Genomic DNA, 15,706 nt, shown 5'->3' with positions numbered 1-15,706 from the left:
TTATTAATGCTTCAATAAAATTATATTCAGAGCAGTGTTGGCCTAGTGGTTTCAGCGTGCTACTCTCAGAGAGGGAGAACCAATATCAATGGACTTTTAATGCGCATAAAATACTCGTGAGGCTTGCCTTAGACCCATCATGACGGCCGTGAGCAGTGGAGGCTGATCACCTACTTGCCTTTTAGCTTGATAAATAATGAAACAGATACGGTAATCTGAAGCCTAAAAAGGTGGACCATTCGCTCTGCAAATTTGTTTATAAACCATTATGGGAAACATAACTGTTACAAAACTAAATGCATAATCAGATTAGGGTAAAAACCGTCACCGTGGAAGGCTTGGACCTTTATTTCGTTTTCGCTCACTTCAATGAGTTTCCGACCTGCCCTGCAGGCGAGTTTCGCAGGAGACGTCCTTGCGCTAGTCGCGGGAAAAACGCTCATGCTGGCCGATTCTGATTTCCGCTCCGACCGCTACACTCGCCAAAACATCTCCATAAAGGCCCTTAGCCAGTCAGCTCTTGGCCTTAAGCCAACAGCTTGGGAGGCTGATTGAAGGATATTTTTCAGTTTTATTTTGAATTCAAGATCACTATTTTGAAATTCATTAACACTTCGTTGCATTACAATACAAAAATTGAACATAATAATGAAAAGAAGGGCACAACTGGCAATTATTTTAAATCGTTTCATTCAGAGCGCCCTCTAGCGGCACAATGCGAAAGTCACTGGTCACGGGATATTACATGTATTAAAATTTAATATAAAATGAGTAATATTTTCTTTTCATTCTTAACAAAGCGTGTTTGCAATATTGAGAATCAATAGTGTTGTTTTGTTTTAGTTTTATTCGTAGGGCTTTAATGTAAAAATGAGGTGAGACCAGAGCCCCGGTCCTGTTGAAAAACAGCGAACATGAAACATTTTAAGATGTATTTTTTTACTTTAAAGACGTTACTTTACATTCGAATATATTTGTTAATTCAGCTGTGTTCGGCGTGCGACTCTCATCCCTGAGTAGATAGTTATACGCCAAGGGTCTATGTGTCTAACACTCTTGCCTGCCAAAGGGTACACACGTCAGTCACACGAGACTGTCTAAATAGAGGCTATTTTGTGATGTGAGTGCAAGTTCCGGAAGTATCACTTATTTTGACCATCCAGCCCGTTATCCCTCTATTATATAAGAAATAACCATATTGAACAATGGTTGAATTTGTTGGTTGTTACATAAGGGTTGCAGCGCGAGGAGGCAATATGCTCGACTCGGTCCTGGTGCCAACTATGGTGGTGAAACGTACTAACTTTCTGTTAACAGAACCTCGCTGTTGGCCTACAGGAACTTTGAGCCCAGCTTTGGCTGTTTAAGCGAGCAGTGGCGGATTTACCAGCAGGCAGAATAGGCTGGAGCCGAAGCGGCAGATTTTTGGGATGGCAGTTGGGAACCGAATGTTTTTTTGCTACTTCATAGAAATCAAAAAGAGTTCTGCGTGACGGTTTTTTGATGTTTGACAGATAGAACTGTTGCCTCCAACATATTTTGCCGATGACTTTCCCCTCTCACTTGCTACTCGGAGTATCAAACTTCAATATTCTAGATTAAAACAACTAGCTCCAGTTTTGTTCAAAAATCAAACCCAAAATGGAATTTTGCCTGAGACCAAGCGAGTGCTCCATCGTTATCCAACGGAGAAGAGAGTCGCAAAGTCGCAGAGTAGCAGTCTTCTCGGAATATAGTGGAAGTCCTTATTTGGCCAAATTCGTCTGAAGTGGGTGGGTGGGTATAGATGCGTCATCAGCATAGAAGGACAGGCTCCACATTCGGTGCTTTCGGAATGTTGGTGGGGAACAACGTGAACAGGAGGGGCCCGAGGACTGAGCCTTGAAGGACTCCGGCCCTAATGGGTCGAGTAGGCGATACCATTGACCGAATGTAGATGTTCTATATAAAGCGGGAAATATTTCGATATCGCGTTTTAATTTTTCACGTCATCGTACTATTTCTAGCCACTGTAGTATAATTTAATAACAGTTCATATAACATTTGTCTAATTACTAAATATATTTTGCAATAACAGTGTGTAAACATAGCAAATTATAGAGATATAAAGAACAATATGTTGTGTATAAGGAAGGAATGATTAGAACAATAAATTATATTGATTTATCATTATGATAATGTTTCGTAACGTTTGTCGGTTACTTACCTTAGAGTTCATTCAATGTTCTTTACCCGTATTCATAAGCGTTTAAAGAGGAATGATCTAGTAATAATATATATGTCGCTTAATTAGCTTAACTAGCCGTTTAATTGATAACCTAGCCTTTTAACTAAACAGCGCCGTTTAACTAGCGGCCTGAAAGACATTCAGCCGTAGAACTTGTAAAACCATTTAATAATCTAGCTAATTCGTGGGATGTCATGTGACAGAAATTCAAAAGATGAAACATCTGACATAAAAAAATTGCTGGAGTTAGTCTCTGTGTAATTAACATTATTATTGTTACTACATAATACTACATACTTGTTTACATTTAACTTTGGAAACACCAGCAAAGTTGTGGCTTGCCGACGCCATATTAAAAGTTTCAAGAGTTTCGTTTCGAGTTTGAGTGGCAAAAATTGGAACTAAATTTATATTAACAGTCAACAAGCGAGGCAAGTAACAAAACGTCATCAATCCATGTCATTTGCTGTTTGATTAATTGGATGAATATCTTTCAGGCCGCTGGTTTAACGGCGCTGCTTAGTTAAAAGTCTAGGCTGTTTATTCAAGAGCTTATTACGCTAGTTGGATGCGATATGTGTACTATTTGAAGGAAAACATCGTGAGGAAATAACAAAATCCTTTGTTTGTTTGCAATATGCAGACATTTTTGGAAACAAACACCGACTACACCACAGCATATACAACGCAATCTTACATATAATAATAATAGCCTCTATTGCTGTAAAATACTTATCCATAAAAATGTGTCGTTACTATAAATAATAATAATATTTATCGGAAAGCAGGGTAAATCTCTATTTTACATCTCATACCCTATGTATCCTCCTCCTCTTCAAGACTTTTCTCGGTGTCTAGCTTTACGTGGCCACATAGGGCCTGGTGCTCCATTTATGTCATCTTTCCAACGTTTTCTTGTCTTCCTTGTCTTCTTTTGTCATAGCGAGGAATCCATCAATCCAATCCTACATATAAACTACTAAAAAAACGCTACGTCCGCATTTTCTTCAGAGGCCTTTCATCTTCAACCAAGTACTAAGTACCAGTCCTACAGATGTACCAAGATGTTTGCGCCAAGAGAACTAAATAGACGGAGCCCTGGTAGGATCAGAGGTTTAGGGTTGTGAGTTTTCAAAGCTATCTGGCTCACCAGGATATGGGCTTGATTCTTCTCCACTTTGAGAAGAAGTGAGAAATTAATATGAGCAATATTCAATCAGATTTATTGTTATAAGATATCTTAAATACTACTTACATCTTTTCACACATATATTATTCTTGTAAGCTGTTGATCACATCTTCAGCTATTAAAGCATGGAACAGCTACCCGAGCCGTGTCTGCTGTTAATCAATCTGAACATGCGTTTCAGCGTCTGACGTCATCGTAATTATTCAAATTCAAAATCATTTATTCATATAGGTAACACAATGTACACTTATAAACGTCAAAAAAGGAAATTAACATGAAATACTTACATTTACTGCCAGTTCTCAAATCAAGGGTGTAGAACGGAAGAGAGGAACTGGCAAAAAACTCTCCGCCACTCTTTTTAACCGCCAAGTTTTTGTTTTACACAAGGCGCTGCAACCATTACACCATGTCCCACATGACATCTTAAGTATTTAATAATAATACAATCAACTAATAACAAAGATTTGTCCTCTATCAGCAGGAGGCATGGTGAGATAGGAGCAGGCGTTAACATTCTCGTGGGAACAACATGCAATACGTAGTCGAAACTGGAAACAACTAACATTCTAGCGACAAGTGGACCAAGGAAGTTGCTGCTCTTCCTCCGTCCTAAAAGTAGGTTCATCGACTAATATAACCACTCAGAGAACCGAAAGTTTGAGATAGATATATGCCCACCGGGAAATACTTTGATAGCGCGTTTCAGGGCGTAACGTCATCCTAGTTATAGAAGCGAGATGTGGAGGAAGGTGTTGTTCTTTCTGCTAAACATGTTATACCAAAGACAATAGAAAGACTTTGAAGTTTGACAAGAAAGTTTTAAAAAACGTTGGGTTGAATCAATTAATTATTATTATTTTATTGCTGTCAATAATACAATTTCCTGCTGTCGGCTATCTTTTGTATTATTTATAAATTACGCCGAATGGAAAATTACTCCATCGATAAATTTATTTATGTCTGGATTTTATTAATGCATTTTCTCTTAACAGCTGAGCTAAGGAAAGGTGCAGATCGAACAGAGTGAAGAGACATCACTGGCAGGGTAGCAGGCTCCTTCAGCAATGAAGAATACAACTGAGAAGAGTCTTTTAGCGTCAGGGCCGGATTTAGAAGTCTGGATGCCTCGGGGCAACAAAGGAATCGAGTCCCCTGGCCCTGGCCTTCGATTAATAATTTATTGTAGTCTTTTAGTGTTAAAGAAACATAAAAAAAACATCAAAGAGAAAGTTAAACTAGTGTTTTTTTCGAGGTATTTATGATGGGGCCGTCTGTTTTGTGGAGGCCCCGAGGCTGTAGCCCCGGTTGTCTTCCCTAAATCAGACCCTGTCTAGCGTCTTCCTTTCGATACTTCAATGCTCGAGTACCCTTGGCCATCTTGGGGCCAGCATCTTATTTCCAATCTATTGGATTGGGCCAAAAATTTGATAGTGGTCTTATAAATAATTTGTGAAACCCATTAATATAATGAAACGCAAGTGGTGAACTATTTTGTCGATCAAATGTTTGCTAATTAAAAAAAAAAGTGTCCAGACACGAGTTGAGTTTAGTGGAGGTTGTTGAGGAGATGTTCAAATAAATGAAACTCTTTGTTTGAAGCTAAGTGTTAACAGTCTTTCATTTTTTTTATGGAAGCTTGCTGTTGGCCTTAAGAGCCTTTATAGCTCAACTCGGGCTGTTTTGGCGTGCGTAGCTCGGCCGGAATGGGCGTTTTCCCAATAATACAGATACCAGTAAACATCCTGAGCAAATGTCCTCGCCTGCGCAGAAGTGATTTTTAGGTATCACTGTGAGGTGGGGCGGCGCGAGAGTGACGCGGACGTGTCGATCGCGTGATTGGTATATACGTTTGTGTCCCGAGCTATGTACGCAAACTTTCCCCCACTCACGTTTAATGCTCAAGATGTTTTCCGGTATCTGTCCTTGCTTATTAAGAATGCATAAGAGGCCCGGACCTAAAAGTTGTAGCGAGAACATACCCTTATTATCCTTAACCTGCCTTAGACCCAATATGCCAGAGGCTAATGACTGCAATATCATAGCAAGATCAAGGTTTTTAATCGCTTTCATCATCTTAAAAAATCATATTACAATGTGATAAATAATATCATATTACAATGACAATAAAATTTCTATTTTTGTGAATTTTTCCGCTATTGTAAATTTATTTATTACTTGATATTAGAATGATAAGATAAATATTAAATACTCCTAAAAGTTCTAAACGTCTAATCAAAAACATAAATTTCAAGAGAAAAGTCTTTGATGCCTGTATATTTGCGTGTTGTTCCCACGAGAATGTAAGTGCGTGTTCCTACTTCACCATGCCTCCTGCTGATGTCATTTGGAACATGGTGTTATGGTTGCAGCTCCTTACAAACGTGGTGTAATACAAAAGAAAAACTTGGCTATTAAACACAGTGGCTTTGATTTGAGAACTGGCAGAAAATATAAAAATAGATGTGTTTAATGAATAATTATTTTTTTGACGTTCATAAGTGTACTTATATGAATAAATGATTTTTAACTTGGACTTTGACTTTAATGCCGTGTCTGATCTACAAGTCAAGCTTGGTCAGTCACTGACCGATAGACAAGAAAACTGTGTGTTAAAATAGTATCGAAAGAAGTGTTCTAGGCCTGAAATTGAAAGATGAAACAAAAAAAACACAAAATTTTTTGATAAATAGAAGATGTATAAATGGCCGAAAAAAGCCACGGAATGGCTTCCTCGCTATGAATGAGGAAGACAAATAAAAAGATAGGAAGATGATATTAGCAGGGCTAAGGTGGTCCTAAGTAACGCTAGACATCAAGAAGAGTGGAAGCCCTTAGAGGAGGCCTATAACCAAGGGCAAGCTGTAAAATACAAATTAACCGGCTAGCCGATTTATTATTTTACAACAAGAGGCTATTATTAATTTTATTATTATGATAAAAGTTCTAAATTGTCTAAAATATTTGTATATAAATAGTCGAACATTATTAACAATCTTGTAAAAAAATTGTATATACTTTTATTATATGCCAATACGTTTTATACGAATAATTTATTTGTTTAGTGCATGTTTAGTGAATATCCGCACTTCTATTCCTCACTCAATAAAAATATTTGCCGTTAATGTGTATATAAAAACGCAAGTATTTTTATTGTGTTTTCGTGTTAAAAGATTATCTTTTATCTAATACTAATCCTAGATTAAATCAACACGTCATTTGTAATAATATCATGATTTAAATAATATATTTACTTAAATAAATAGTAGACCTGGTATCTGAATAAGTTTCGCAATACAGACAGCGTTAAAGGTGCACTGCCACTACCACAGGGCCTTAATGAAACGTCATCGATTAATGTCATTTGTCTAGCAAATCAATTGGCTGAATATCTTTCAGGCCACTAGTTAAACGGCTTTGTTTAGTTAAAAGGCCAGGCTGCTAATTGATAGGCTTATTGTAGTTGGCTGCGACATATATTCGCAAATACTTGGTGGACATCCAAAGGCATCTTATTGTCCACCTTGTAACGTGTCATAATACATGATAATATTTATATTATTTACCTTGAATACATATACTTGATAAATTGAATTCGTCATTAATAATCCAATTAATGTATCGTGTAATTCGTATCAGATTTAGATTATCGATAACTTTGTAGTTACCGAATAATGGTTAACTAAGAAACATTGCTGGCCCCGGCCACAAAGTTGTACTATTTCGACTGTTTTTAATGTTTTTTTTCATTTTTGACTTCCCTGGGTGAAGTATAAATGTAATATTTTTCAAGACATTTTATTCAAAAACACAATGACGGGTTTGTTCTACGGAAATTATTATGTTCACAATATTAGTTATATTCGATAGTTTTACTTTAGATTGTGAAACCAAATAATCATAAATATTTGTAGTAAATCTCCTTTTCACCAAGGTATGTCCCATACTATGTCTTTATATGTTCGCTAAAAGTTGAGTTCACAGTAGCGATATTGTGCTATATATTTTATTTTAACATTGTCTTATTGGCTTTTTAATGGGATAATGTATGTATTTTTGTAAATTAATTAATATTTATCATAATATAGTACCGGAGACTTTAAGGCAGGTATTGATGCTTTTCATGCGTTATGTTCTATGGAGATAATTTAATAAATAAATCATAATGGGTTGGGTGTCTCATACCTCGAGAAGGTGAGAACAGTGTGGGTTACAAGAGGAGAAAACAAGGATACGTTTGGTTGTGTAGAAATAATGAGAAGCGGTTAAAAAGTTGTAAATAATCGTCGCTGGTGAGATCTCGGACCAAATCCAGGCGGTACTACAGTAGGGACAGGTCAAAAGTGACGAGCGTGGGAAATGAAGCGAGAGAGTTAGACCGGAGTAAGGAGATCCATGGTGACCGCTTTGTGGAAAAGGTGTGATGATAAAACGCGCTAAAACTTGAAAACTGGCTGATCTTGTTGTTGTATTTGTCTTGTGTTTGTGTAAGGTGGCACAAAGTTTGCCAGGTCTGACAATGAAAGTAGTTAACAGCCATTTTGGAGCCAACAGGCATCTCTAGAGACGATGCCGAGCGGCCAGATGGATCTTTGATCCCTTGGAAGATGGGACGGGCTCTGGTAAAGGATGCTGTGTGGACACGTTAACCCCGTCTTAATTCCCTCGAACAAGGACAAAAGCGGTTGCGGCAGCGGAGCAGGCGGAAAAAAATAAACGGTTCAAATATAAGAGTTTTTCCTCCAACTTTAATTTGGTTCCTATTGGAGTAGAGACTCTTGGGAAGTGGGGTTCAAGTGCACAGGTGCCTGGTTGGTGACCCCAGAACTGATGCTTTCCTCGACGAATAATCGCAATAAAGCCAGAAAATGACAGCATTGAAGGGTTTGCCAAAGGGAGCATTTTTAAGTACTGTTATTATTACTATATATGTAGGTTAAGAACTTAAGAATATTGTAAATACTGTATATTTGTTGTTGGCCTAGTGGCTTCAGGGTGCGATTTGGACTTTCTTTCTTTGTGGGCATTTAACATTCCCTCGAACGGTGAAGGAAAACATCGTGAGGATACCGGCTTGTCTTAGACCCAAAAAATTTTCGATGTTTGTCAGGCACAGATGGTTAATCTACTTGCCTATTAGATTAACAAATGATCATGAAACAGATACAGAAATCTGAGGCCCAGACCTAAAAAGGTTGTAGCGCCAATGATTTATTTTTTGTATATTTGTGGTACCTTAATAAATTCGTTAAGAGCATTTATAATATAGTAGATTTAGCAATATATGATAATTTAAAAACCTTTGACTTTTAATAATAGCAAATAATATCGACGATATAATTTTAGATTATCCGACTAGACTTATAATAATGTAAATTGTAATCCATTTATCAAGGGAAATAGTTTTAATGAAAAATATTAAATGTGTTCGTTAGTCAAATTAAACGCAAATAACTAGCCAAAGATTTATTTATTTATTTACAGAAAAACATACATCATTACAGCAAAAACCACTACAATAAAATCTAGATTTGTTGTATTAGTAATCAATTAAACAGTATTTTCAATTTTTTTACCTACGACTATAAAAATAGTTAAAAAGTTATAAATATAGAATTTAAAATGGATCACAAGTAGCACCCGTTCACGAGTATCACGCATGGCCAGCCATCGGCCCCCTCGCCATATTATAGACGAACTCGACGCATGGACGCCGTAATAGAAGAATAGTAATAACAATATTTTTTATATCTTGACTTCACAATGGCTATTTGATTTAGGATTTCTGATTGATATTTCAGCCGCCATTTTTAAAACAAAATAACTTTCAGTTACACTACTTACGGTGACATTGCGCCGCCATTTTTGAAATAAAAACTCTTTTTAATATTTATGAATCGTTAACTATGTAAAAATTTATTAACACGTTCATAATATTTTCCATTAATCCTACATAATCGGGTTTCTAATACCTTGATAAGTGTATCTAAAGATTAACACTATGAATTAATAGAAATACAAATAATCAAATAATACTTCAAATAATTTTATAAATTCTATCATTTATAAGTGACAGTTGAACTCACTTAACTGATACTCAAAATAACTTTATTCGTATCAGTAACCAAGTACACTTGTGTACGTCAACAGAAAAGATGTTAAATTGATTCTAAATTTACATTTACTACCAGTTCTCAAGTCAAGGGCGTAGAGCGGGCAAGAAGAACTGACAAGAAACTCTCCGCCACTCTTTTGAATGGCCTTGAGTCGTACAAATTGTTTGAAATGGAGTAAATCAAGGATTAGGATCATTTAAACAATCGTATTTTTTTTAAAAACAGAGAGAAATTTATATTTAGTAGTAGTTTTGTTTATTATTAAGAGTTTTGAATTTATTCAGTGATAATTGTCTAATCGCTTGAGAGTTTGTTATAAAAACGAATACAATTTCCATATAAGGAGTGGTTTATCTACTGGAGCCTAGTTGGTCGTACGCTCATATTAGTTCTGTTTCGAGTATTATATCATACTGGTGAACGTCACCATTTGTTTTAAAATCGTTCATATGTTTCGTATTTACAACAAGGTTCTAAGAATTTATTGACCAGATAGTATAAAATTTCATTCCTTTAACTTAATTGCAACCACACGGGGCAAAAGCACAATTACGATTACACAATTGACTTCCTTGGTCTTGATACATTAGAAACTCTATATGTCGAATGCCAAAGGATATACAAAAAAAATCGAACGAGTTTTCGACTTAGCAAGAACTTCGAGACATACATAATATGATTTAACTGTAGAATTTGAATAACAATTTTGTACCTAGTTAACACTGAAAATTTGTAGAAAATAAAAAACGTTGAAAATACTTTTGTTTTTCGAAGTAATCTCCGTTCCTCTCTACACATCGTCGCATTCTATGGAACCACTGAGAAAAGCAGTGGGCCCATTCTTCTTTAGGAGTCTCTTCTATGGCATTTTCGTACGCTTTCACCGCATCTACAGGGCTCGTTAAGCGAATACCTCGAATTTTATCTTTAGTTCTTGGGTATAAATGAAAGTCACAGGGCGCCAGGTCAGGGATGTATGACGGATGACTCATAAACTCGACATCTGCCATAGCCAAATATATACCAGTCAAGGTGTTTCTGGTCGTCGGTTAAAGTATGGCTAATCCATCTGGTACAAAGCTTCCTGACGCCTAAATGTTCGTGTAATATTTTTTTGAACTTGACTCATATCAAAGCCTAAGCTTGCCCGTATCTGCTTTTTGGTCACTCTCTTATCTTCCTCTATCATGCGTCGCACAGCACTGATGTTATCTTCAGTAGTCGCTGTCAAAGGACGTCCCTCACGCGGATCATCATTGATATTACGTCCACGCTTAAACTCGTTAAACTAATTGTAAATAATGGCACGAGATGGGGCTTCATTAAGAAATGCTAATCGCAGCCTATCACAGCTATCTTGTTGAGTAGGTCCCGAAATTGATTGACCGAAAATTTTGTCGCATTAGGTTCATTTTCACGTGTAACAAGAGTTTAAGCTTTGCCGCCAATTCACAAAAACAAATGACAAATGAATGCAATACACTACATTAGGTTACCAAAGAGTTCTTAAATTGAAATTCAAATAGTTTTCATTAGCTATGTATCTAACTGGCCAGTTCTAATTTTCTTTTTGGTATTTACTAGCCGGATACAAAGTCCATTGGCACGGTTCGTAACATTTTAAGTGTTACCCACGTAGTATATATTTTTACATATTAAAACGAATTACATATTAATGAAGTAAACTGTATACTATAAAAAAATCGTTATCTTCTTTTGATTTAAATTTTTTTATAAACATAACTTTAACACTTCTGCTACTTAGTAAGTTTTACGATTGTATTCATTCATTGCACGTGTAACAGACAAAATAGATTAGAAGTCCCGAACGCGAACTTTCGTTTTGGATTTTATCGCTATTATTTCGGGGAGTCTGCCTTTTGAAATTCGAGTTATCAATAGTTCGTAGGGAAATGTTTTTTTCGAGTTACAAAGTCTAAATAATTCGAGATACTCGTATTTAGGTAAGCGAAATGTTTGCTATTTGTCAGGCTGGCGCGGCCGAACTATGTATTTTGTTCTCCTTGGAGTAGACTATGTCGATCGTGGTGTTAAAAGACCTAGCTAATGAACTGAAGTTTTCACCTAAATGCAGCACAAACATGTCCCGCAGCCCGTTAAACTATAAAATATGATAAAACAATGATATTTAGAATGAGTACACAGCTCACAGCCCAGTCTCTCTTGGCTATGAAATTACTGAGGCAAGCGGCAATTATAAATCCTTTCGATTTCCAGCAGTTAGTTGCGCTGGCTTAATGGTGAACGGTAGTTGTTGTTTTCCATACGACTTTCGGAATTGCGTCAAAAATACCGAGGCGAGGCTGCTTCGAAGTGGTGGTGACCCACTAAAACCCTACAGCACCAACAGCAATGAGGCAGGCCACGGTAACCACGCGAAAGCCGTAGAAATCAAGGCCATGAATGATGGCTTCTTTCCCAGACATAGAGCAACTCACTTTCGTGGTTTAACAGGCGTGGAGCCATGACTGTGGCTCCCTAACCGTCACCCAGATTGGATCTGGCGCGTTTCATTATAGACAGCTATAGAGGCTGTATGGCCCATGGAACTTTCAAAGGAAACGGGTTTCGGGCTTCATGGTGGATGTGTTTGAGGAATAAAACAACAATTCCAAGTACATATTTATTATAATAACGACGATTAATCTAGATCTACTGTCTATTTACTATCTAAAATACAATAACTCAAAGCGGAAGGTCAAATGTTCACCGGGCAGTGTCCAACAAGCCCAAAATGACGACTAGTATCCAAAATACTTTCGTTATTTAGATACCCTTGTGACAAGTGAAGCGCAATTCTGGAAGTTAATATCCTATTACCAAGATTGTAAATTATTCGTAACTACCCTCATTTTCATAAAAATCTAATCATTCAATACTCTTTCGTCTCAGACAAATTGTGGACAATATGTTACGAAACTTTAACTAATGTAAAAAGGAGGGTAGTCCACTCTCTTGTTATAGTTTTTATTGCGGAAAATTAGATGTTTTGCAGGAGAATGTTGCGAATATCATGGTCAACAAAACCATTGTTAACCAACTAAAAATCACCTGTTGACTATAATTGGTACTGGCCATTATGCCAGGAGACAGCCTCAATAAACCGGTAATGGTAGGCTGATGGCAGGACCAAAAAAGACAAAAACAACTCTGTACTGAGATGAGCTTTTACGAACGTATTTTGAAGCAAGGTACGACTTTCAGTAATCGAGATTACGAAGAAGTCTCCGGAGAAGCTATGGAGCATAGCAAATCATGTTTGTGAGGGCAGTTTTAAAAAAATAACTTCTTATCTTATTTTATTGAATATTTATGATATTGTTTATTATTGTCTGGATTGATAATATGATGAAATATAGCCGTTTTTGAGTTGTGTAATAATGAAATTTGAAAACTACCCTCGTTTCATAGAGTAAACAGAAAGAAACGAAAGAGTTGTTTAGAATTTGATTTTCCTTTTCAAACAACTTTTGTATGTCAAATACAACCGGATATGGGGTTTCTTACGTCAAAATACAATTTTAGGGTTGCCATTTTATTAATTTAGAGAATCTATAATAGTAAAATAAACAGATATTTCGCTATTTCAAATGTTTTTGATTTTTTTTTTGGAAACATCCTCAAAGTATAAACTCAAACGATTTTTTTTACACAAATAAGATATTTCTAAATACAATCCAAATACATTGACGCATTATTTTGAATATTTTTGGGAATACCCTTAAAACAAACTAAAACTCATCCAAAAACATTTTTTACACAATTTAGTTTTTTCTATAAAACATTAATATAATACAGATGCGATTCTGTTTATTTCGTACATTTTTTATAAAATACCCTCAAACAAACGAATCTACCGTCATCCAAATAAAATTTTAACACTTGACATTAAAAAAATACAATCTAGACGTAATTTTGATTGTTTTGATACATTTCTATATTTGTTTGAAATACCCTCAAAGCAAAAATAAATTTTCACACCCCAATTTTTTAATACTGAACATTGAAGCCTCTTAAAACAATTTTTGTTCGATCTTACACTAAATTAAGGAAAACCATTGTGTTCCATAGTTCAATAGGCTATTTGACAGTATCAAAGTGTTATTGAGAGTAATCTGTATAAAACATGGTTTATATGAAATAACTAGGAAATAATTAGTCATTTATTAAAAAATCCATTTTTACTCCAGTCACGGTGACACAAATTAGTCGCTATGATGACAAATGCTTGTAGATTATAATGCAGTCTGGAGCAACGACAACGGTCAATGATTAAAATATTTGGTAAAACATGAAAATCTAGCTTCGTCCACGTGTTTACAAGCAAGTTACGTCACAGGACAACATCCTGCCTAGAGAATTTGGTTCCTTGTAATTTGATATTTCAAACCCGTAACGTATACGTATAGGTCGTATAGGTTCCATAAACTTGTTCATAATTACGTTAGTCACGTGACACAAATTCAAATCGAGGACGTAGCATGCTTGAAAATGTCTTCCGTCAAATACTTTCTTGAAGATTAATTTGAATAAAGAACTATTTCGCGCAACACATAGCAACAATGTTTGTTTACAAGCATGTTACGTCACAGTGCGACGCCATCTTGAATAGAAGCGTTTTGACGGGAAGTTTGTAATTTGAATTTTCAAAGCCTAATAATTTAATAATTTCAGTTCCAGTCTTGTCACATAGCCTATTCAATTAAGACTCACTCCGTCTCTTTCCTTCACAGCACGTATCCAATTTGAGAGAAAGAGACGGGCGTTGGAAGCATTTCTATAAATATATTATTGCTATAAGAGTATATGTGTATTAAAAAGATATAAATAAAATATATTTTAACTTAGCACCTGTGAAGGTACAGTCGGCAAGGGTTTATGTGTTTAACCGTTATAACTCTAGGCCTTAGACAAATAATATAGCAAAAAAAAAATCTAAATTATTAACGCACAACATCAAGGATTAGTTGTTATTTAATGTTTTTTTTTGTTGCGGCTGTAAATTTTTTATGCGGACTTTTTTTTAAATATATATTTGCTGACTGTATAATATTTTAAATGTATTCTTTTTGCTAACCGGCTTCCGGCTCTTACATTTTTAAATATATTTGTTTGCTGACTGTACCTCCATAAAAACAACTTTAATAATCACAGATTATTAAACCAATAATACTTTTAAATGCCGAATTAATTTACAACAATTTTTAAACCAATTTGAGACACTCTTACATTTTAATAAAAATAATAACAAAAATATTTTCTCATAAAAAAACTTAAGTTAATTAAATTAACTTGAAAAGTTTTACCAGTTCATTTATCCTAAACATTCAAAAAGTTTTTTACAAAACAATTGTTGCAAAATAAGTTTGAAGTTAAAAATAATAATGTAATTTAAGCAAAAAAAAAACAATGTTTTATAGAAAAATTGGCAACAGAAACAATTAAAAAATATTGTATTATAACAAAATGAGGTTTTAAGCCAAAAACAATTGAAGATATTTTCTCAAAAAAAAAAAAAAGTATTTTATAAAAAAAAATGCAATAGACATAATTAAAAAAAATATTACGATACAAAACAACGCAATAGGACTTAAATGTATTAGAAAAATAACAAAAAGAAAACAATTTTTTTTTTCTTAAAAGATTTTGCTTACAATTAATAATATTCGTTTATTTAATGAACTAGTTAATTTTCATACCGCTAGATGGCGTTTATTGCATTTAAAACGCGGTATTATTTTACTTCAGGCATTGTACATATTATGCGCTGTTTATTAAAATAATAATATAAAGTATGATCACCAATGTCAAACGAATGTGGGCAGTCAGAACTTGGATGGGTTATATGTCCACCCGAGTTAGTGTTGCCAACTTCATGCTTCAAGGGGATTTTAGGAGGAACTTTAGATATTTCCTTCATAAATGCTCTATAGTCCTAGCGGTAACAATCCGTAGAAGTGAGCATCACTGGCGACCTGCATCAGCAGGAACCGAACTGACCACTAGCAATGGCTTTGCTCATGCTAGCCAATGTTCGCCCTTGATTTGGAGCCATTAAACAGAGCTTCAAATTAAAATCTGATTTTCTGAGCTCAGGAACTTTGGGCGGAAAGTAATTTTTCATACAATTTTATGTATGCTGTATTTAAAAAA

This window comes from Pieris brassicae, chromosome Z, assembly GCF_905147105.1.
Source record: "Pieris brassicae chromosome Z, ilPieBrab1.1, whole genome shotgun sequence".
NCBI classification, from domain to species: Eukaryota; Metazoa; Arthropoda; class Insecta; order Lepidoptera; family Pieridae; genus Pieris; species Pieris brassicae.
The sequence above is the reverse complement of the archived record's forward strand: the minus strand, read 5'-3'. Positions refer to the sequence as shown.